This window comes from Temnothorax longispinosus, chromosome 6 (assembly GCF_030848805.1).
Source record: "Temnothorax longispinosus isolate EJ_2023e chromosome 6, Tlon_JGU_v1, whole genome shotgun sequence".
NCBI classification, from domain to species: domain Eukaryota; kingdom Metazoa; phylum Arthropoda; class Insecta; order Hymenoptera; family Formicidae; genus Temnothorax; species Temnothorax longispinosus.
The window spans coordinates 9,093,512-9,115,312 of record NC_092363.1 but is presented as its reverse complement, the minus strand read 5'-3'; the positions used below and the strand labels follow the sequence as shown (position 1 = coordinate 9,115,312).

The window sequence follows — 21,801 nt, the reverse complement described above, 5'->3', positions numbered from 1 at the left end:
CATTTTACACTTACCTATATTTTTGCACGTGAAATGTAGCCAGGTATTAGGCATAAACAAATCTGATAAATAAATTGAAAATAGGTTAAGCACGTTTCCCGTGTTGATAAACTATTACGTAATGCGTTCCGAAACCACCATATATTCTACGTCTCACCCCTACTCTCCGGCAGCTAAACGATATACAGTTTTTCGCTTTTTTTAGCGAAACCGTGATCTAACAAACGTTTTACTTAGTATATTCGGAACTAACAAACGATTCCGCATCGATTGACCACGGTTTGAATCGAAAATTGTAAAGAATTCTATATTTACCGGCTAAATTAACACTAAAAATTATTTTCGTGATTACGTAAAAACTATTAACTAACAAACGTTCTAATTAGTCTAACAATCAATAACAAACGACTAACAATCGATTCGTAAAAAAAAATGTCGTAAGTCGAAATTGTCCGGCTAACTTCTGTCTTAAAAAAAAAACAACGCTCAATCCAAGACATCTGAAGTTGGCAATTCAAGCTATAATGTCGAATATATACGTACTAGTATGGGACTTTTTTTACTGTTCTCAAATTTCCTTGTTAGTATGGCAAATTTATTTACCTTTAGGTTACAAGATGTATCTGATCAAACTATTACTTTTCTATTGTCATATATTAATTTCCGGTTGAATACGCGTATATCTTACCGGTACGTAGCAAATCTAGTAAATTTTATTATGAGTATTCTACATTATTCGAGAAAAATTTTCTGCATGTAGAGATCAGTGAGCCAATTTCACCAACCACGGTTAGCTTAATCGACGGTCAAAGTTAGCAGGGTGGATTCATTTCTATTGGTCAATCCTGAACTTTAATTATTGTCGGTTAAGGGTCGACAGGAATAACACTACCGACCTCTGTCGGGTTGCTTAGCTGCGAGTCCGTATTTTATTTATTATAAATTTTTTAAGAGCCAAAATGGAAAATCCGGCTTTGTACCAGCTTGCGGCTGATCTTACTGATTAAAACAAGCATAAGTTTAATGAGATTCGTTAATTAATTTGGCTAAAATTTGGGACAACTGTTCCTAAGCAGCTTTGCAGCTCTAAGCAAGCCTGAAAAAGCTGCTTAGAAAAGGTTATCCCAAATTTTAGCCAAATTAATTAACAAATCTCATTAAACTTATGCTCGTTTTAATCAGTGAGATCAGCCGCAAGCTGGTACAGAGCCGGATTTTCCATTTTGGCTCTTAAAAAATTTATAATAAATAAAATACGGACTCGCAGCTAAGCAACCCGACAGAGGTCGGTAGTGTTACTCCTGTCGACCCTTAAGGGGATGCTAAAGTGACTCAATTACCGACAATTACAGTCAAAGGTCTAATTTTGAAACGGCTTTATAGATCGCAAAATTCTTTTACAGGAGTAAAGTATAGGTACTAATGAAGGGTGGGAATGTAAAATAATTAGTAATAATTGAAAAAAATTAAAAATGTTGTTACCTCATTTTCTAATATAAACAGTTGTATAAGTAATATGTACGAAATGAAATGTTCCCACCCTTCAGAAGACGTGCACAAACAATAACGTACCTTTGAAATTGAGATTGAAAGCCTGGAATAAAAATGAGAGCTTCGAAGAAATTATAACCTATAACCATGTCTATCCTTGTCTATCATCATTGTCTATACAAGAACAGATATAGAATTCGGTCGGTAATACAAACGTCTTTAGGATCCCCTTAAGGGGATGCTAAAGCCGTTCAAATTACCGACAATTACAGTCAAAGGTCTCATTTTGAAACGGCTTTACAGATCGCAAAATCCTTTTACAGGAGTAAAGTAGAGGTACTAATGAAGGGTGGGATTGTCAAATAATTAGCAATAATTGAAAAAAATTTTAAAATGCTGTCACCTCATAACCTTATTTTCTAATATAAACAGTTGTATAAGTAATATGTACGAAATTAAACTTTCCCACCCTTCAGAAGACGTGCACAAACAATAACGTACCTTTGAAATTGAGATTGAAAGCCTGGAATAAAAATGAGAGCTTTGAAACGATCGTGTATATTTTTCACAAAAATATTCACGCAGAGCAGCAATCATGTCACAGCAGTAGTTCACGGATCTTGCGAGAGATGGCGCACGCAGCTGTGGGCAGTTTCGGGGTTGGGCGGTTGGCTACATTGTCTGGTTCGTACCATGAAGGCTGCATTCGGGGAGCGCGCTATTAGCGCTATTTGCTTATTCTATCCTTGTTTTACATTTAATGAGCGATAAAGATAGAATGATACAATAGCGCTAATAGCACGCTCTCCGAATGCAGCCAGTGTAGTATAAGGAGACATGAGCTCCGGTAACTTAGCCGGTCAACTTCGACTTTATTAATTTTCATATTTTTTTATCGTTTGTTGGTCGTTTGTTGGTGATTGTTGGCCTAATTACAACGTTTGTTGGTTCTTAATTTTTTTTTAAATTTAAAAAGAAAAATTAGCATTAAGTTAGCCGGAAAAATTTTATTTTTAATTTCAAAAAAGCCTATAATCGATGCGTAATCGTTTGCTGATGATTGTTGGTTTAATTTTAGCGTTTGTTGGTTTATTATTAGTCTTAAAAACAAAAAAAAACGAAAAATTATCTCACATATTAAAGTAATCGAAGATTGGCAGATAATTTGTAAGAATAGTTCTTGCTAAGAAGTGGAATATAGACCTGAGATACATATAGTACTTATTTATTGTAAAAGACATGAACATTAGGATCTATATGAAAATTGTATGAAATAATAAGGTTCTTAAAAAAAAATGACGTTTTGTTACTTCAAACAAATCTATAATTTTTACAGTAAAACACTTTCCACAAGTGAGAAACGGAAGCATACATTGGAGAAGTAGGTTTTTTTTCAAGAAAATTCTACTAGGAAACGTATATTCACGTATGAATACGAGAATTCTCTTCAATTTTATGTACATTCAATCAGGTTGAAGCTTATATTCTTATAAAATAATATATATTCTTAATGATCACACACATAAATAATCTTTATTTATAAAAATACAACTTATTTAAATTTCAGTTCTTTAAACGCAAACATAATGCGCATATCATGAAACACTGTATCATGTTTTTAAGTGATATCACATTTAGGTATGTATGATATACTTTATTCTATCATTTTTTTTTAGCACATATGGTAAGTTTGACGTTTATTTTATACGTACTTTGACAATTAGGCGTCTTGAATGAAGAGTTCATGGGAAGAAAATGATAAATTCATAATTAATCCATTTTAAGCACAATTTTATGTTTAAAAGTAGAACTTATAAACTTATACATCATGTTTCTTGATCTTTTCGCGATTTTCTGCCGATGTTAAGGTCCGTATTCATGGCAGTTTTATAGATGTTAGCCTTAAATTGATAGAAATAAAGCTTAAGTCGTAGGCAAATAAACCAATCTTCGATTACTTCAATATTTGAGATAATTTTTCGTTTTTTTTCGTTTTTAAGACTAATAATAAACCAACAAACGCTAAAATTAGACCAACAATCATCAGCATACGATTACGCATCGATTAGGCTTTTTTGAAATTAAAAATAAAATTTTTCCGGCTAACTTAATGCTAATTTTTCTTTTTAAATTTAAAAAAAAATTAAGAACCAACAAACGTTGTAATTAGGCCAACAATCACCAACAAACGACCAACAAACGATAAAAAAATATGAAAATTAATAAAGTCGAAGTTGACCGGCTAAGTTACCGGAGCTGGAGACATGACTCCGTAGTCACGAAGTGGTCACGAAAAATGTTCCGTATAGAGGAATGTTCGCTGAACGGAATAGCTTGCAACATTTCGTCGCCATCTTGAAATTGTGACAGCTGTTGAGACACGAAAAGGTTAGAAACACATGATCACACGTGTATACGGTAATAAATGTAAAATATATCAGAAATGTGTTTCATAAGTAAATATAATATTTTATAAACGTATAAAAATGTTTTTCATTGAGCCTATACTAAAATAAGTAATAATACGCGTAAGTATATATAATTATAAATAAGCAAAAATAAATGTTAAAATTAAAATGAAATATATAATTTAAATACGTTTACCTTAATTAAAATTAATATAATTAAATATATTTCAGAAAGACGAATCCCGGATAAAAGTAGAGAAACATAAGGAACGTAAGAATAAAACACAATGGAACATAAGAATGATGGACATATATATTTTAAATATTTGCAAGATAATTTGGAGTTGATAACTCTTCCGTCTACAGAGTGGAGTTATTCAAGAAGAAATGAAAAGTTTTTTGGTTTCCAAAAAGTAGAAAGTGATTATAGTGTAAAAAAAAGAATTGCTTTTTTATCAAATGGACAGGTTAATATTTATATAAATGATGAAATTCATTCTCTTTCAAAATTTATTGTAATTGTAAATATTGAAGAATTAAATGAATTGTTACAAATTGTTGATAAATTATAAGAAAAAGGAAACAATCGTGAAATTAAAATAGCTTAAATGTAAATTTAATTGTAATATGTAATATTTATTTCGATAGTTCAATTCATATTAGATACTGAAATTGTTATATTTGTACGATACAAAGAGTATCATATCAGGTATTATGTTATTTTAATGTAAATTATGTATACATATTTACGTGTATGTATATAATTATATATATATATATATATATATATATATATATATACACACATATGATTTTTATAAAGAAATTGGAAATTAAATAAATGTTAGACAAATTGTATTATAAAATAATTGTATTGTAAAATAAAATTGTGTGCTTTAATTTCTAAAATAAACATTTTGTTTAACTTGGTATTAAACTTACAAAAAAATATATGTATTAAATATATGTATATTATAATTATAAAAATTAATGTTTTCAAAAAACAAGTTTTTATTATTATTTTAGTTTTATATTAACGCATTTTAGTTATTTCTAATATTTGTTCCAATTTTACGCCTTTTTCCATTATTCATTTGTATCACAGTTTCAATTGCATTTGTTTCTTTAATTTGAAAATCCACATTTGAAACATTTGGACCATTTAAATGAACCAATTTTGAACATTTTTTTTTCTTTTTTAGTATTATCATTTTTATTCGCCTGCTTGACCAGAAAGAACATTCGTGTTATTAAATAAAAACAGATAATGTTTTTAGTAAATTCGTAATTATGTTTTTCACAGCCCAGGAAAGTTATAGGATTTTTTTCTTCGTCAATCAATTCCATTATTTTAAATAATGTGTTAATATTAATTTCTCCACATTTTTTTCCTTCTATTACTCCTTTTTCCAGACTTGAAAGCAAATTAAACAAAGCTATTGAAGGATTTATCAAATATCCTTTCGTTTTTATTTCAATTAGTTTATGTCTCTCTGGTATTTCATCATTTGGCTGTAAAACCAATGTCTTTAAACATTCTTCGCAAATAAAATTTTTATTGTTTATATCTTTACAAAATCTATTTCCTTTTCTTGCTACATATCCAGCAACATATGTCAGAACGTAATCTGAAGTGGTACATATATGCGAATCATGATCATTAAGAATTGATGGGACATATGCTAAGATTTCAGTATTTCTTCCTCTGTCCAGTACAGTATCTATCTGAGCCGTCCATTGCTCTTCTGCTCTTCCATAAGATAAACATATCATTCTACAAAAAAAATTAAATTTTTGTTTTGAAATAAAATAAATAACGTAAAAGGCATGGTTGTTTATTACTGACAGTTCATTGCCAGTACTGTAAATCTATAGTTTATGTCATGCACATTATAGATTTTCAGTACTGACAGTGAACTGTCAGTAATAAACGAATATGCTTAAAGTAAATATACTCTTAAGCTTATGGCACACAATGCTATTTTGTCTGCTTTATTACTTGCCGGCTCCTGTGCTAGCGAATCAATAGACAGAGTTGATAATCATTTTGTCTGCCAATTCGCTAGCACAAGAGCTTGCAGGCAATTTAGCAGGCAAAAAAGCATCGTGTGTGCTATAGGCTTCACTGTTTTTTATTTTAACTGTAGAAAAAACTTGAAACGAAGTACTTCTTTGAATATAAATACTTACTGTACGAGGTGTAAACAAACTTTTCTTTTCGTCTCCTTTTCTGCCTCCTCTGCTGCAGCATCCTTTAACGCAACAGGCCATTTTTTCAGAATTTACTTTATCTGTAATGTAATCAAAATTAAGAGCATTAAACTTGAGACATCTAAAGTAAAACATCTATTATGAGTAAAAAGTTGAAAATATTAATACCGCAAAAATATACTATTTATATTAATGTGTGTTTGCACTTAGAAAATATACAAAATCTAATTATTAATAACAAAAAAAATATTGCTCAAAGTTAAATATTAATAATTAGTTAATTTAATTTACATGGAAATAATTTTAGGTTATAAAAGCTTCTTCTTCCTTACCTCTTAACGAAGCTGGCACTTGATCTCTGTCACACAAGATGACACAATACGGCCACAATTTTTAAGTCCTTTTGGGACGAGTTGACCAAATGCGGTTGCATCAGTAACCTTCACAAATTTCCTTTGATGAAACACATTTGCTTCCAGTTTGTGACTTGGGTTGTAAAAGCTAAAGCAAAATCTGCAATTTTTTAAAAATCTTATACATCATATGATAAAAAATCTAATTAGACTTGCTTTAAAATGTAATATTAAAATTAATGGAGAAATACTTACAAATCAACAGATTCACACATTGCACATATAAAACCTGTTCGTTTTCATTACACTTTTGAACTAGTGCAAGCAAGTGCAAGTGCAATAAGTTAGAATGAAACAAATATACTTTTCTCTTGTTCTAACTTATTGGTGGAAAAATGGCGACGAAATGTTGCAAGTTATTCCGTTCAGCAAACCTCCCCTCTACACGGAACATTTTTCGTGACCATCTTTTGCTTCTCGACACTATCTAGTCATGTCTCCTTATACTACTTCATGGTTCGTACACAGCAATCGAACCAGGACAGATATATGATACAGATATCTCTCGTTAGGCATTTTTACATTTTTTTCAATTATTACTAATTATTTTACAATCCCACCCTTCATTAGTACCTAAACTTTACTCCTGTAAAAGGATTTTGCGATCTATGAAGCCGTTTCAAAAAACGAGCTTTGACAGATATGGGGCCCGATTTTCTATCTACAAACGTATGCGTAAGCTCTGCTCTAACAGAAAAGCTGCAAGCTTATTGGCTAAAAACTGTACGACAGCCAATCAATTTGCAGCCTTTCTGTTAGAGCAGTGTTTGCGCATATGTTTCTCGTTAGAGAATCGGGCTCATGTGGTACAGATATCTCTCTCGTTAGGCATTTTTACATTTTTTTCAATTATTACTAATTATTTTACAATCCCACCCTTCATTAGTACCTAAAACTTTACTCCTGTAAAAGGATTTTGCGATCTATGAAGCCGTTTCAAAGAACGAGCTTTGACAGATATGTCGTACAGATGCCTCGTTAGACAAGGACAGATATCTCTCGTATTATTATTCCTTTCTCTATGTATGTAATTTGCACGCACCCATTTATTCCTCTCTCTCTCTCTCCCTCTCTCATTGCTGTCCCTCTCTTTCTTAGTACACTGGGTAGCGTACCTTATTAGTATGGTAAAATAAGGATTTTTTGGAATTCTAGGGTATATTCGAAGAAAGAAAAACGGTAATGTTATTTAGGACAAAAAAACTCTCTATTTATTATTTCGTTGATAAAATGTTGGGAAATATAAACGAAAATACATATATAAATGAAATATATGTTATTTTTTTTTATTGTTACTGTCGAAAGTAAATAATATTACATATAAAACCGTAATGCAATTGAACATACATATTCATACACACGCACACGCATACGCAATCGCACATACATACGCATACGCACATAAATATATTATTTTTATTATTTTTTCTGTGGGCCCCAGGCCCCGTCCACGATGACGATATCACGGACATGGGACGTCTCCAGGATCATGCTCCTATTACTTTGTACTAACAATAAGAATAATTCTGCATAAATTTTTATTTTGTGCCTTTATATTATATGTATTTTTCAAGCAAAGTGCATTTGCAGAATTTATGCAATGGAAGATGTATATATATATATACACACACACACACACACACAGAGACTCACACACACATGTGTTTATCTATGTATATGGGGCGTTCCATGCCAAATCGGACACCATTTGGGTTTTGCATCTTCGATTTTTTTGAAAATTTTTTATGTTATAGTATTGGTTGAAAGAGGTCTCCATGATTTTTTTCAAATTTTTTTGTCGAACCGTTTTCAAAATATCGATTTTTGAAAAATTACGTTACTTTTTTTTTAAACGCCCATAACTTTACGAAAAATGGGCCAAATGGGACGTTTTTTTTTTCAAAAATTTTCTTTTTAAACACACTTTTAATACAAAATATCAAAAAATTTTTTCAAACTGTATTTCTATAAGATTTTCAAATTTTTGATTTACAAAAAACACGTAATGATCGATTTTCTCCAAAATTTTTTATAAAAAACTATCATCGATTCCACAACTTTTAAGCCTAAATTTATAATGAGATAATGACGGAATCTATTTTTTTTTTTCGATTTTTTAATTTCCATCTTTTATTTATCCGTGCTGAAAAATATCTGAAAAGAAAAAATAATTTACACAGGAACTACTATTAATAATTATCTAAGACATAGAGTGATTACTAAATAGTTTACAAATTGATTTCAGGAAAAAATACAGTGGAATTAAAGCGTTTATTATTTATGCTTGATACATTTTTTTTTTATTAAGTAGCGTTTATTTTTTTACACGTTTAAATATTTTAAAAATTCGAGATTCAACAGATGATGAAAATTGTTTAAATCTCAAAGTGCCTTCTCCGTCTGGAATTACACAATAATATTTCTGCGTTCCTGTTATTGTCTTAGCTCTAATATATCGCTTGTCTAATGATTCTTTGCTCTGAATATAATCTTTGTTAGAGAAAAACTGCGCATAGATATTTGGCAAATAATTTGATTTTATCGCCCAGTTATATAGTTCTTGAGGAGTTGAGATTTGGTCGTCATATGGAAGTTGAAGACTTGCCATGCTCGTGCTGCTATTCTCTTAGTTTCTCCTACTCCATCACAAGGACCTTTGCCATGAGCTGTTGCAAAATAATGCCATTCAGCCAAAGTCTTCTTCATGAAAATTGAGATTTACAAAATTTTTATAATTTTTAAATTGTTGAGGTGCTCCGTCGGAAAATTTGCCAAATATCTATGCGCAATTCTTCTCTAACGAAGATTATATTCAGAGTAAAGAATCATTAGACAAGCGATATATTAGAGCTAAGACAATAACAGGAACGCAGAAATATCATTGTGTAATTCCAGACGGAGAAGGCACTTTGAGATTTAAACAATTTTCATCATCTGTTGAATCTCGAATTTTTAAAATATTTAAACGTGTAAGAAAATAAACGCTACTTAATAAAAAAAAATGTATCAAGCATAATAAACGCTTTAATTCAACTGTATTTTTTCCTGAAATCAATTTGTAAACTATTTAGTAATCACTATGTCTCAGATAATTATTAATAGTAGTTCCTGTGTAAATTATTTTTTCTTTTTAGATATTTTTCAGCACGGATAAATAAAAGATGGAAATTAAAAAATTGAAAAAAAAATAGATTCCGTCATTATCTCATTATATAAATTTAGGCTTAAAAGTTGTGGAATCGATGATAGTTTTTTACAAAAAATTTTGGAGAAAATCGATCAGTACGTGTTTTTTGTAAATCAAAAATTTTTGTCAAAAAGAACCCTGCACAAAAACCTATGGAAATGGGTTCTCGGCGAATTTGTCTGAAACTTTGGGAAAATTTTGTTCATGTCATCTTGATCAAAAGTTCTCATGGCAACAACTCTCTTTAAAGTAGAATTTTTGCTCCAGGAGACCTCAAAGATGGACATTTTATCACGCGATCACAGATGATTTCACCCATTCAGCTTTCAGAATAATGATTGTGTGTGTTTGTGTGTGTATTGCATAACCCATAAAACCTGAGAACAAAATCGGTCCTTTTCAGGGCCATAATAATGTGCAAAATCCGATCGCGCAACCTTCTTGCGGTGCACATTGGATAACGCTAATCCCGACGGTTCATACTGTTATTACTGTTATTTATCAAAATACATTAGGTTATTAGGTTTTATGGGTTATGCAATACACACACAATCATTATTCTGAAAGCTGAATGGGTAAAATCATCTGTGATCGCGTGATAAAATATCCATTTTTGAGGTCTCCTGGAGCTAAAATACTGCTTTAAAGAGAGTTGTTGCCATGAGAACTTTTGATCAGAATGACATGAACATTTTCCCAAAGTTTCAGACAAATTCGCCGAGAACCCATTTCCATAGGTTTTTGTGCGGGGTCCTTTGAAAATCTTATAGAAATACAGTTTGAAAAAATTTTTTGATATTTTTTATCGTGTTTAAAAAAAATTTTTTTGAAAAAAAACGTCTTATTTGGCCCATTTTTCGTAAAGTTATGGGCGTTTAAAAAAAAAGTAACGTAATTTTTCAAAAATTGATATTTTGAAAACGGTTCGACAAAAAAATTTGAAAAAAATCATGGAGGCCTCTTTCAACTAATACTATAACATAAAAAATTTTCAAAAAAATCGGAGATGCAAAACCCAAATGGTGTGCGATTTGGGTTTGGGGCGTGGAACGCCCCATATATATCTTTCATCGCGTAAATTCTACAAATGAACTTTGCTTGAAAAATACATATGATATAAAAGGCACAAAAGAAATTTATGCAGAATTATTCTTAGTACAAAGTAATCGGAGCACGATCCTGGAGACATCCCGTCTCCGCAATATCATCGTCATCGTGGACGAGGCTCCGGGCCCAGAGAAAAAATAATCGTATTATACAAACGATAGACCCCCGATATTGTCGTACAAAATGTATGTCTACCTATCCCTATAGCTTCTTCTCCTCTCTATATTATAATGAAAGAAACGTATCCGACTGAAAAAGGCCCGTTTAGCGAGATAGGAAGCCGATGCCAGTCTCACGCGAAAAGCGAACGTCGAATTTATAACACAATGGCTGCGTTCGGGAAGCGCGCTATTAGCGCTATTGCATCATTTTATCTTTATCGCTCATCAGGTGTAAAACAAGGATAAAATAAGCAAATAGCACTAATAGCGTCTTCCCGAACGCACCTAATAAATTAGTATTTAGCATCTCTATCGAATTTCTATCGAATTTCTATCAAAAAACGAGACAGGTCATTTTTTGTTTTCTAAGAGAATTCAATCACTAACCGAATTTCACTAATATCTAAACGTCAGAAACGCACGTGGTCCGAGTTAGCACAGGTCCGACAGATTTCTTTCTATAGACGGCATAGTTGCCAAAATATATTTCATGAAAAGAAAATTAAATCTACAAAAATCAAATAATATTATGAGCACAAAAATATATACACGAAGAATTTATTTTGAGAATCAGAAAGATTAAAAAAACGCGACAAAGTTTTTTCCCTCCGGATGAAATTCCAACGTGCGCTTCTAAGGTCAACGCGCATCCTTTGCTAAACGAATGAATTCATACACGTTTTGCTGCCAGATTTTATTGACGTGATACAGACGGGTGTACATCTGAGCCTCAATAAAGCGCAAGTTTAATCGTAAATCAGTTATGCGAAAGATCTTAGATCTTATATTTGTCAATAAAGTTATAAAATCCGCAAACAATGCAAAAATTTGCGCATAGTCCCTCGTGATCGAATATAAATGCATCGCGTCGCTTCGCTAATGATCGATGATGATAAACACTTTCTCGAAAACGCAACAAAATATTTGCTCCACGAAATAAGCTCGCACAAATCGCATCTGACAAAACTGAAATTTAACAATTATATGTAAAATCATAAAGCTATAAATTAGTTTTTGTTTTTAACAAGAGAAGTTGAGACACGTAGCGATAAAATTGAATGAATTTCTAACACGATAAAGATAAGTTTAATAATTTTCTTCTACGGTTTTCGTTTCCTTTTTAAAAAATAAAGATGTTAAAAAAAATCAATATAAAGTAATATGTAACAAAAGTTTCTTTTGGTGTAAATTTTTAAAAGGAGGAAGCAAGTTTGAAAGAATAATATGATGAATCAACATTCTCTGAATACATATAGAAACCATTCAATTTTTTCCCGACGCGTTGTGGAAAATATGACGGCTCCGTATAATCGTTAATTACCGCGAGACATATGCTAACGAACCGTCGTAAGCAAATTCCTCGAAACGTTCGCTACAAGAGAAAACGAAAACAATTTTGGGACAAGAACGGAAGCGTTCGTTTGATCGTCATCGTCTTCGTTTCTAAGCCGAAAAGATGTACGTACTCCACTAAGATAAATCATAATTATTCTTGATATCAGCATTCGCGGCATCCTAAAGTCCCGATGGATAAAAACTAAATACTTGTAGCATCCGAGTTTGATTTAGTCGGGCAACGTGAACACAGTTACACGTTTGCCCGTCTCTGTGAAAAAAAAAACGCGACGATCACCTTTTTTCTTTCTTTTCAAGTACTATGTATACTTGTAAACTATAAATGTATAAAAACGATTAGATACTCGCCGCGATGGAAAGAAAGTAACACAATACAATTTCTTTATGATTCTCGAAATCAAATCTGTTTGGATTTCTAAGCACAAGGAAAGACATCTCTTTTGCTTATGTATTATTCGACAAAGCAATGATACTCTTCATGGAGTGCAGTAACGGCTGTCGCATACTAACAATGGAAACGAAAACGAGGGCGAAAACGGATAAAAGATTGAAGCGCACTCGGAAGGGAAATGAAAGCACCGCGAGCTTCCTCTTCTCGACGGTCCTTCGACTTTATTCGCGAGGCAACGATACTTTACGCAAATATCCAGTATTCTGTATACAATCATAATTAGCTAATCATCCGTCGACGAAACATATCGCTCGCGTTATAAAACAGCCGCTTTGGCGTAAACTGCACGTTATGCAGTTATAGATAATTAACAAACTGAATAAAAATCTTAATTATTAATATCATTATGTTATAATAATTAAGATTTTTATTCAGTTTGTTATCTATACTGTTCATCAGATGCGTTACCCTCTACTCTGATGCTAAGACTGAGTATATTTTTCTATATAAAGACAGAATAAAATTAGTTATATAAATCAATACTATATAAATTTAATATTTATAGCATTTGTTATAGAAGTTATTATTTTACCCCATCAAGAATGGATAGATCCTTTGAAAGAGTTTTACATCATTCATTTACATTACAAGAAAAAAATTATTAGAGGTGCAAGAGATGCAGTAAATTGCCAAAAGTCTATTAAGTACCCGCGTCAATACATACTATGTATACTAATTCACATTCTCAATTATGCTACTGTTATTATTTGTCATCAGACAATTATAAACATACACATAATAATTAGATACATATTATATATATATACGCACATGTGTGCATAAGAATATATGTAATTTATAAAAAGCGGGTGCTTATCAGCCTTGATACGTTACTGCCTTCTGCTACGGACGGCCAGAAAGCATTTTCAGGATGACCCTTAAACTAGCCGACAAAAATTACTAAATTTGATAATTTTTAATTTTTCTAAGTGTATTTCGTTTGTAAATCGTTTGTAATTGATTGTGAGTCAGTTTTTAACGTTTGTGACCAATTAGTTTGTTTGTAATTAACAATTTTATTTTGGCCATGATGTCAGCCGACACTTTTTAATAACAAACCGATTTTTTATTTCTGATAGCTGTAATTAATAGGAAATCGTTTGTGATTTACGAATATATTAGCAGAGAGAAACCTGAGAGCGGCCACCGGGATCATTCCGTTCCAGCGGACGTATACTGACGCGCCGCCTGAGAAAGTGGACGTCAACTACGTCGTTACGCTCGGTAACGGTACACACATGGTTCGTGTCCGTGCTATGGTTCGTGTCTACTCAGATGGAAGGGATATGCCAGTCGGCTGACTCGACACTCGGCAAGCTTCGAGCGGGGAGAGAAGGGCAGACATACGATCTGCTGTCTCCTTCTCGCTTGAGCTGTGACGTAGCTGCTTAGCACGCGCCGGCTATGCCACGATGCCATGCATTTCGGGTATCGCTCCTCGCGTCTCGCCGAATGCCGAGTCTCGCGTTGGCAAATCGACGATGCGCTATACCCGCTATATACGTTACATTTGCTTGTATATATTTGAAATGTATAAATATAAAGATTGCAATTATAATTAATTAAAAAAATATTTATAAACATAAAAATTCGTAAATGTAATGTATAGAAAACCCCGTTCTGGCAAATTTGCTCTTATATAAAAAAAAAGCCTTACATTAAAAATCTTTACTTTAGCATAATAGTATTTAAATTTAATATTGAAATGCATAACAATAATTACATATTAACTATATGAAAAAAGTAGTTCATAATGTTCTTTTTACTCATATTAAATTTATATTAGCTATTAATGTTTATAAGCGGCCACGAGCAACAACAGAGAGATATTGAATTAAAATAAAAACAATTTCTTAAATAAACAATACACATGCTTAACGTTTCGACTGTACTTAGTCTTCTTCGGAACGGATTACTACGATAGAAAAAGATAAATATAAAAAAACATGATAATTAATGTTCAAGTTTACATACTAAAACATTAAACATTAGTCTAGACGAAAACATTAAACAATTATCTAATAATATAAACAAAGTAAACAATAATCTAATTAAATCACAAATATAAAAACGCCGGAATAATCGAATAAAACCATAACAAGATAAATTTATATTTATATTGAGAAGTGGTAAAATCTCTTCTGTCAGGAAGAGAATGTAAAGAATTATTAACGGAGGTATTCTGATTTAAAAGATCTTTAAAATATATATTTTTCAGGAACTTTTTATAGGGAAACGAAGAAAGTGAATAACGTTAAACTTTGCATGTTCTCTTCACCTTATTTTAAAAATTTATTTTTATTTTTTAAGTAACAAAAATGCTCTTCTTTTCTGTTATATCCTGGTCACCATAAATGACAGACGGTGTAAATAATTCTAGCTGTTCTAGGTATCTGAAACGCAAAAAGCTAAAATTTTCTTATTCAGAAGAAGTATATGTGGCTATAGTCTGAACTAAAATTAAACCAATATTTCCATTCTAGGTTCTAGGCGGCTTTTTTATCAAAAATATTATTAATCAATATTAAATAAACCTTTTACGATCTGAGCTTAGATTTTATAGTAGCCTAATAATATTTTTTATATACTATATTTACATATTTTTCCAACTTTAATCAACTATAATACGCGCCGATTAACTTGTCAGACTTACAACACAGCTCCTATTGGATTAATAAAATCCCCTCACACCCCTCTAATTAAATCGATTTAAATAATAGTAAAGAATTTACTACTCTAACAGGAGCTGTGTTGTAAGTCTGACAAGTTAGTCAGCGCGCAATTTATTAAGATTGGAAAAAATATACGTGTAATTATACATACAAAATATTATTAGGCTATTAAGATCCAAGCTCGGATCGTACACGGCTTATTTAATATTGATTGATTGTATAACGGTCACATAAAACGGTCTTATTTCTCTTATATTATTAAAAATCAGAATAATAAATTTATTTCGCCAGTGAATAGAATAACAGTTAAAGCAGCTTAAATCGACAGTAACTGGCAATATATAACGTCTTTACCGATATGAACATTGAAAAAACCGTGAGCCAACTCGCTTTGTCAGATTCACACAGCACTTTTTCGGATCAATCATCGAGACATTATTAATTTCGACCAACGCTTTTGGTCAGAAGATGTAATTTCTAAATTAATAGTTTTAAATTTTATTAAAAATATTATTAAAAATATTATAACTTTTTTCAAAATTTTGTTAATAGAATGAGAATGTGAGCAATACCTTAACGAATTAATAATGCAAGGACATACAGACGTTATTACAACCATTCGAGAAAACTGTTCAACATTTTATGTGTTGCTGCAGAAGAAATTAGTAATGTCGGCGGACAAATTATACGCTAGTGGCTAGTGCTGCTAGAAAAGATCGTAGTATTTTAAGGATACATGCTGTAGATGATATTGCTTGTCCCTCGCTTGCAGTTTGAAAATGTTTGATTATTAAAAACATTTGATTATTAAAATCTTACATTCAAAATAACGCTTATAAGCAGATAAACAAAAATCTTGTCTGTATTTGACATCACACTTGTGAAAATTAAGCGTGTAAAAAATCTGCAAAAGAAATGTAAACGTGCAAAGAAACTATTGTCAATAACATCACACATACACACACAGAAGAAAATGTAAATAATTGATTTCTTTATTATTACAATAATTTAAATATTGAAATTATTTTGTACCATATGCTTTCTCACACTTATATGTATGTAGTTAATAATAAAATATGTTAATGACAAATAATAAATTACAAGAGCGTATTCTGGTTTGAAAGATCTTAAAGACGTTCTCCGGAAAATCGATTTTCTCTAGATTTTCTTGAAACTGTGAATATACATTAATTTATAGGTGTGCTTTATGTGTAGTATAAATTTTAGTACCTTTTGCGGTATTAAAAATCGAGATATTGAGTTTCAAAGTTTTAACTTTTAACACGGAATTCCTATTTTGAGGTATTGTGAAACAGACATTTTAATAAATTGTGAAAAAAGTTTTCTCTAAATGTTTTTGAAAGACTAGTATATGATGCTTTATATATAAAAATAGAAATTAATAATATGCGATAAGTTTCAATACCCTTGCGGTACTCGTTTTCGAGAAATACTTGTGTAAAGTACGCGATTTGAAGTTAACTTCTTATTTTTTAGTTGTTATATGTAATATTTAGTAAATTAACTTTAGTAAAATAAATTTTTCTTTTTAAGCATGAATACAAGTTGAGTTATGATTGGAGCCGGAGAGGGTCTTTAAAAATAGGTATTTTTCAGGAATTTTTTATAGGGGAACGAAGAAAGCGTATAACGTTAAACTTTGCATGTTCTTTTAATCTTATTTTAAAAATCTATTTTTATTTTTTAAGTAAGAAAAATATTCTTCTTTTTTGTTACTTTTATATATATCTTGATCACTAAAAGACGTAAGTATGAGAGACGAAGTAAATGATTCTAGCTGTTCTAGGTATCAGAAACGTAAAAACCAAAAATTTTCTTATTCAGAATAAGTGATATGGGCTAGCTGTCGTCTGAACTAGAATAAACATTTTTTTTAAATAAAATACTAATAAAATTTTGAAAAAAGTTATAATATTTTAAATAAAAAAGCCGCTCAAAATGGAAATATTGATTTAGTTCTAGTTCAGACGATAGCCACACTTCTCCTGCAGAATAAGAAAATTTTAGCTTTTTGCGTTTCAGATACCTAAAACAGCTAGAATTATTTACATCGTCTGTCATTTATAGTGACCAGGATATAACAGAAAAAAGAGCATTTTTGTTACTTAAAAAATAAAAATAAATTTTTAAAATAAAGTAAAGAAAACATGCAAAGTTTAACGTTATTCACTTTCTTCGTTTCTCTATAAAACATTCCTGAAAAATATATTTTAAATTAAAATATCTCCGTTAATAATTCTTTATACATTCTCTTCCTAACGTGTGTGTGAAGCTATCGTCTCATTTTGCAGAAACTCACAAATTATTGAGAGTTCTGGCTTCTTTCATAAAACGCATCAGTACAAACTGAGACGCTATGTTCACGCAGCGTCTCATTTTGTCCTACATAAGTTCCACCACTGTATCTCATCAGATTTTGCAAGATCTATAGTTCTACAACAGTTCTATAAAGAGTTTATCTCATCAGATTTTGCAAGATCTATAGTTCTATAACAGTTCTATAAAGAGTTCTGTCATATAAAAGCAAAAAAATTAATTATAAGGTACTAAAAAAAAATTACAATGCAACGAGTATACCGGTTGAGACGCCAGTTGAAATCTCGGAGTTCCGGTTTATGTAAAATATTTTTCGAGTAGTTTTGAGCATATTGAAACATTTTCTAAAGAGTTCCGAGCGTTAGAATCTTTGTGTTATATTTAAAAAAATTAATATTAACCGAAAAGTAATCATGACAGAAGAAGATGAGACGCTGTGCGAAATCTCGGAGTTTTGGCTTATATAAAATATTTTTCGTATAGTTCTGAGCATACTAAAGCATTTTCTAAAGAGTTCCCGCCACTAGCTACGTTGTATATATATGTTTATTAAAGAATAAAATAAATTTTCGCCAGTAATAAAATATAATCAGTGTTTAATGATCGGCCTGACTGGCAATATATTGAAAATTATAACGACGTTTCGACCTCTATTTTGGGTCCTTATCAAGTTTATGCTGGAAAATATAAATTGCCGGTAATACATATAAAAAATAGAAAAAAAGGGGGAGGGGGACAATGCAACGTATTCTACTTACATGGATCAATGTGCGTCAAACAATATAAAATTAATCATCGTTACGTTTTAACAAGGCGGGTGGAACAGATATAAGCTTTGTGCGGCATGACCGTCACGTATAGCGCCCGACGAACGACTGATATACATTGCGTCGTCAAGAACAATCACAAACACGCATAGCGCCCGACGAACGACTGACATACATCGTGTCGTCAAGAATAATCACAAATAAATAAAATAACATAGAGTGTAACGTTTAAAGAGTAGCGATTATACGATCGTAAACCAACGGTAAGTTTTCTGTGTCCTTCTGCAAATTTATAGCGTCAGTATGCTTTTTGATTAATATCATTTCAGCCGTTTCACGTTTTTTGACATACTGTTCCCTGTGCAAGATCGTGGCTTCTTGCCATTTAAAATTATGGTCAAAATCAATTCTGTGCTTGCTTACAACCGATTGCTGACTGAAGTGCTTGTTAATGTCTGCACGATGCTCTTTAACACGAGTTTCTAAGTGGCGCTTGGTTTGGCCAATGTAACAAGCATTGCAATCCGAGCAATCTAATTTGTAGACAACGCCCGTGTGTTTCATGATCTCTAATTTGTCCTTCCCTTTTTTAATTAGTGCGTCTAGTTTCTTAGGAACGGTATACAAGGTACTCAAACCGTAATTGTTGAAAATGCGTCGTAAACCCTCACTAAAAGTTTTAACATACGGGATAGGAATATAATTTTTGAGATCAGGGATATTAGCGCTATTTATACGGTTGTCAGATTCATCGTTATTTGACCGCTTATCAATTTCAGCAAGTCTTCTTCGAATATGTTTATCAACGAGAGGGGCCGGAAAGCAATTGTTCAGTAAAATAGTTTTTATCAAATTGATGTTATCGTTATGAAACTGTACGTCCGACAGCAGTATGGCGTGATCGACCAAGTTGATGATGGTATTAATCTTATATTTTAGAGGATGACTGGAGAAGTAATTGATATAACGGCCAGAAAACGTTGGTTTACGATACCAGTTGGTGGCTAAACAATTATCGTTTCTGAAGACCGACGTGTCCAAGAAATTCAAACAATTGTCTCTCTCTAATTCATACGTGAATTTAAGACGCGGATGGTAATTATTGAAAGTACGGACAACATCGTCAAGTCGTGATCGCGGAATACACATAAAAATGTCATCGACATAACGTAGAAATATCGCAATCTGAAAGTCAAAGGATTGAAGGCAGCTGGTTTCACAATCATCCATTACAATGTCCGCCAAAATCGGTGAAAGGGGGAACCCATTGGACTACCAAAAATCTGCTCAAAAAAATTCCCCATTGAAAGAAAAACTAGTAGACTCGAGAATCAGCCTAATCGCATGCAAGAACTGATCAAGACTCATCCGAGTCTCTCGCGAAATTGCAACCCACCTTTTTTCGATTCCGGTCAAAACAAGCTCAATGGGTATGTTCGTGAACAGAGCAACAACATCGAGAGAGACCAGGATGTAATCAGGAGGAATGCTGTAATTTTTCATGCTTTTCACAAACGACCAACTGTCCTTAACATACGAATTCGGCTTCATGAGTGCTTTGTCTAAAATGTTGTGTATATAGGAAGCGATATTGTATAGTGGGCTGCCGATGGCCGATACAATTATGCGTAGTGGATAGCCATCCTTATGGATTTTTGGTAGTCCATAGCAACGTGGAAGGTTGCCATTTGTACAATTGAGTAGGTTGTAAACCCTTTTGTCAATAATATCGTTGTTTAGCCATGACTTCACCAGACAATTAAGTTTTGAAGTAATTTTCTTTATCGGATCTTTGTTTAGTTTTCTGTATGTGGAAGAGTCATTAAGGAGCGAATTCATTTGCAGATTGTAATCATTTCTGTTCATGATAACTGTAGTCTGACCTTTGTCCGCGTTCGTAACCAACAGATCAGCATTGTCTCTAAGAAATTTATTGCAAATAGAAAACTGTGAATTAATGTAACGGTCAATAGTGTTGAATTTCTTATTTGTCTTTATGAAGTCATGTAGTGAATTCGAAATTAAACAGCGAACCTCGTTAACTTTTTCTTTTTCCAACATGTAATCCCTCTCGTTGATAAACATATTCGAAGAAGACTTGCTGAAATTGATAAGCGGTCAAATAACGATGAATCTGACAACCGTATAAATAGCGCTAATATCCCTGATCTCAAAAATTATATTCCTATCCCGTATGTTAAAACTTTTAGTGAGGGTTTACGACGCATTTTCAACAATTACGGTTTGAGTACCTTGTATACCGTTCCTAAGAAACTAGACGCACTAATTAAAAAAGGGAAGGACAAATTAGAGATCATGAAACACACGGGCGTTGTCTACAAATTAGATTGCTCGGATTGCAATGCTTGTTACATTGGCCAAACCAAGCGCCACTTAGAAACTCGTGTTAAAGAGCATCGTGCAGACATTAACAAGCACTTCAGTCAGCAATCGGTTGTAAGCAAGCACAGAATTGATTTTGACCATAATTTTAAATGGCAAGAAGCCACGATCTTGCACAGGGAACAGTATGTCAAAAAACGTGAAACGGCTGAAATGATATTAATCAAAAAGCATACTGACGCTATAAATTTGCAGAAGGACACAGAAAACTTACCGTTGGTTTACGATCGTATAATCGCTACTCTTTAAACGTTACACTCTATGTTATTTTATTTATTTGTGATTATTCTTGACGACACGATGTATGTCAGTCGTTCGTCGGGCGCTATGCGTGTTTGTGATTGTTCTTGACGACGCAATGTATATCAGTCGTTCGTTCGGGGCGCTATACGTGACGGTCATGCCGCACAAAGCTTATATCTGTTCCACCCGCCTTGTTAAAACGTAACGATGATTAATTTTATATTGTTTGACGCACATTGATCCATGTAAGTAGAATACGTTGCATTGTCCCCCTCCCCCTTTTTTTCTATTTTTTATATGTATTACCGGCAATTTATATTTTCCAGCATAAACTTGATAAGGACCCAAAATAGAGGTCGAAACGTCGTTATAATTTTCAATATATTGCCAGTCAGGCCGATCATTAAACACTGATTATATGTTTATTAACTTTAGCAAACACTAGCTACGTTGTATAATTTTTAAATAAATTAATACCGCTCAAAAATCAGGAATTTATCGAAAATAAGGTGAGAAACTGGCCGTATTTCGGCAGTTCTGTGAGTTCTGCTATAATTCTCGTGTAGTTCTGAACGTGTTCTAACGTTGTCCCAT

The 21,801-nt window shown here is 32.2% G+C and overlaps 1 protein-coding gene and 1 long non-coding RNA gene across 6 annotated transcripts in view; both read right to left on the bottom strand.

Annotated features, from left to right (window-relative positions):
- Window positions 1-931, bottom strand: part of LOC139814188 (E3 SUMO-protein ligase ZBED1-like) — a 65,412-nt gene extending 64,481 nt beyond the window's left edge. The window contains exon 1 of one of the 3 annotated variants that reach the window (XM_071780276.1): window positions 15-931. The gene's annotated coding sequence lies outside the window, so the exon portion shown is untranslated. The remainder of the gene's footprint in view (window positions 1-14) is intronic. The other 2 variants (XM_071780278.1, XM_071780279.1) reach the window with 2 other exon arrangements.
- A 4,504-nt stretch (window positions 932-5,435) lies between these two features.
- Window positions 5,436-18,983, bottom strand: LOC139814371 (uncharacterized). 3 transcript variants are annotated; one of them, XR_011732436.1, is made up of 5 exons: window positions 18,553-18,983; window positions 6,719-18,471; window positions 6,443-6,623; window positions 6,090-6,190; window positions 5,436-5,673 (listed from the first exon to the last, which is right to left on the bottom strand). It is a non-coding gene; the product is annotated as an uncharacterized lncRNA (long non-coding RNA). The 3 variants fall into 3 exon arrangements; XR_011732437.1 differs by lacking the exon at window positions 18,553-18,983 and having other exon boundaries at window positions 6,719-7,096; window positions 7,413-7,427; XR_011732438.1 differs by lacking the exon at window positions 18,553-18,983 and having other exon boundaries at window positions 6,443-6,641; window positions 6,719-7,244.
- Between the last annotated feature and the right edge of the window lie 2,818 nt (window positions 18,984-21,801).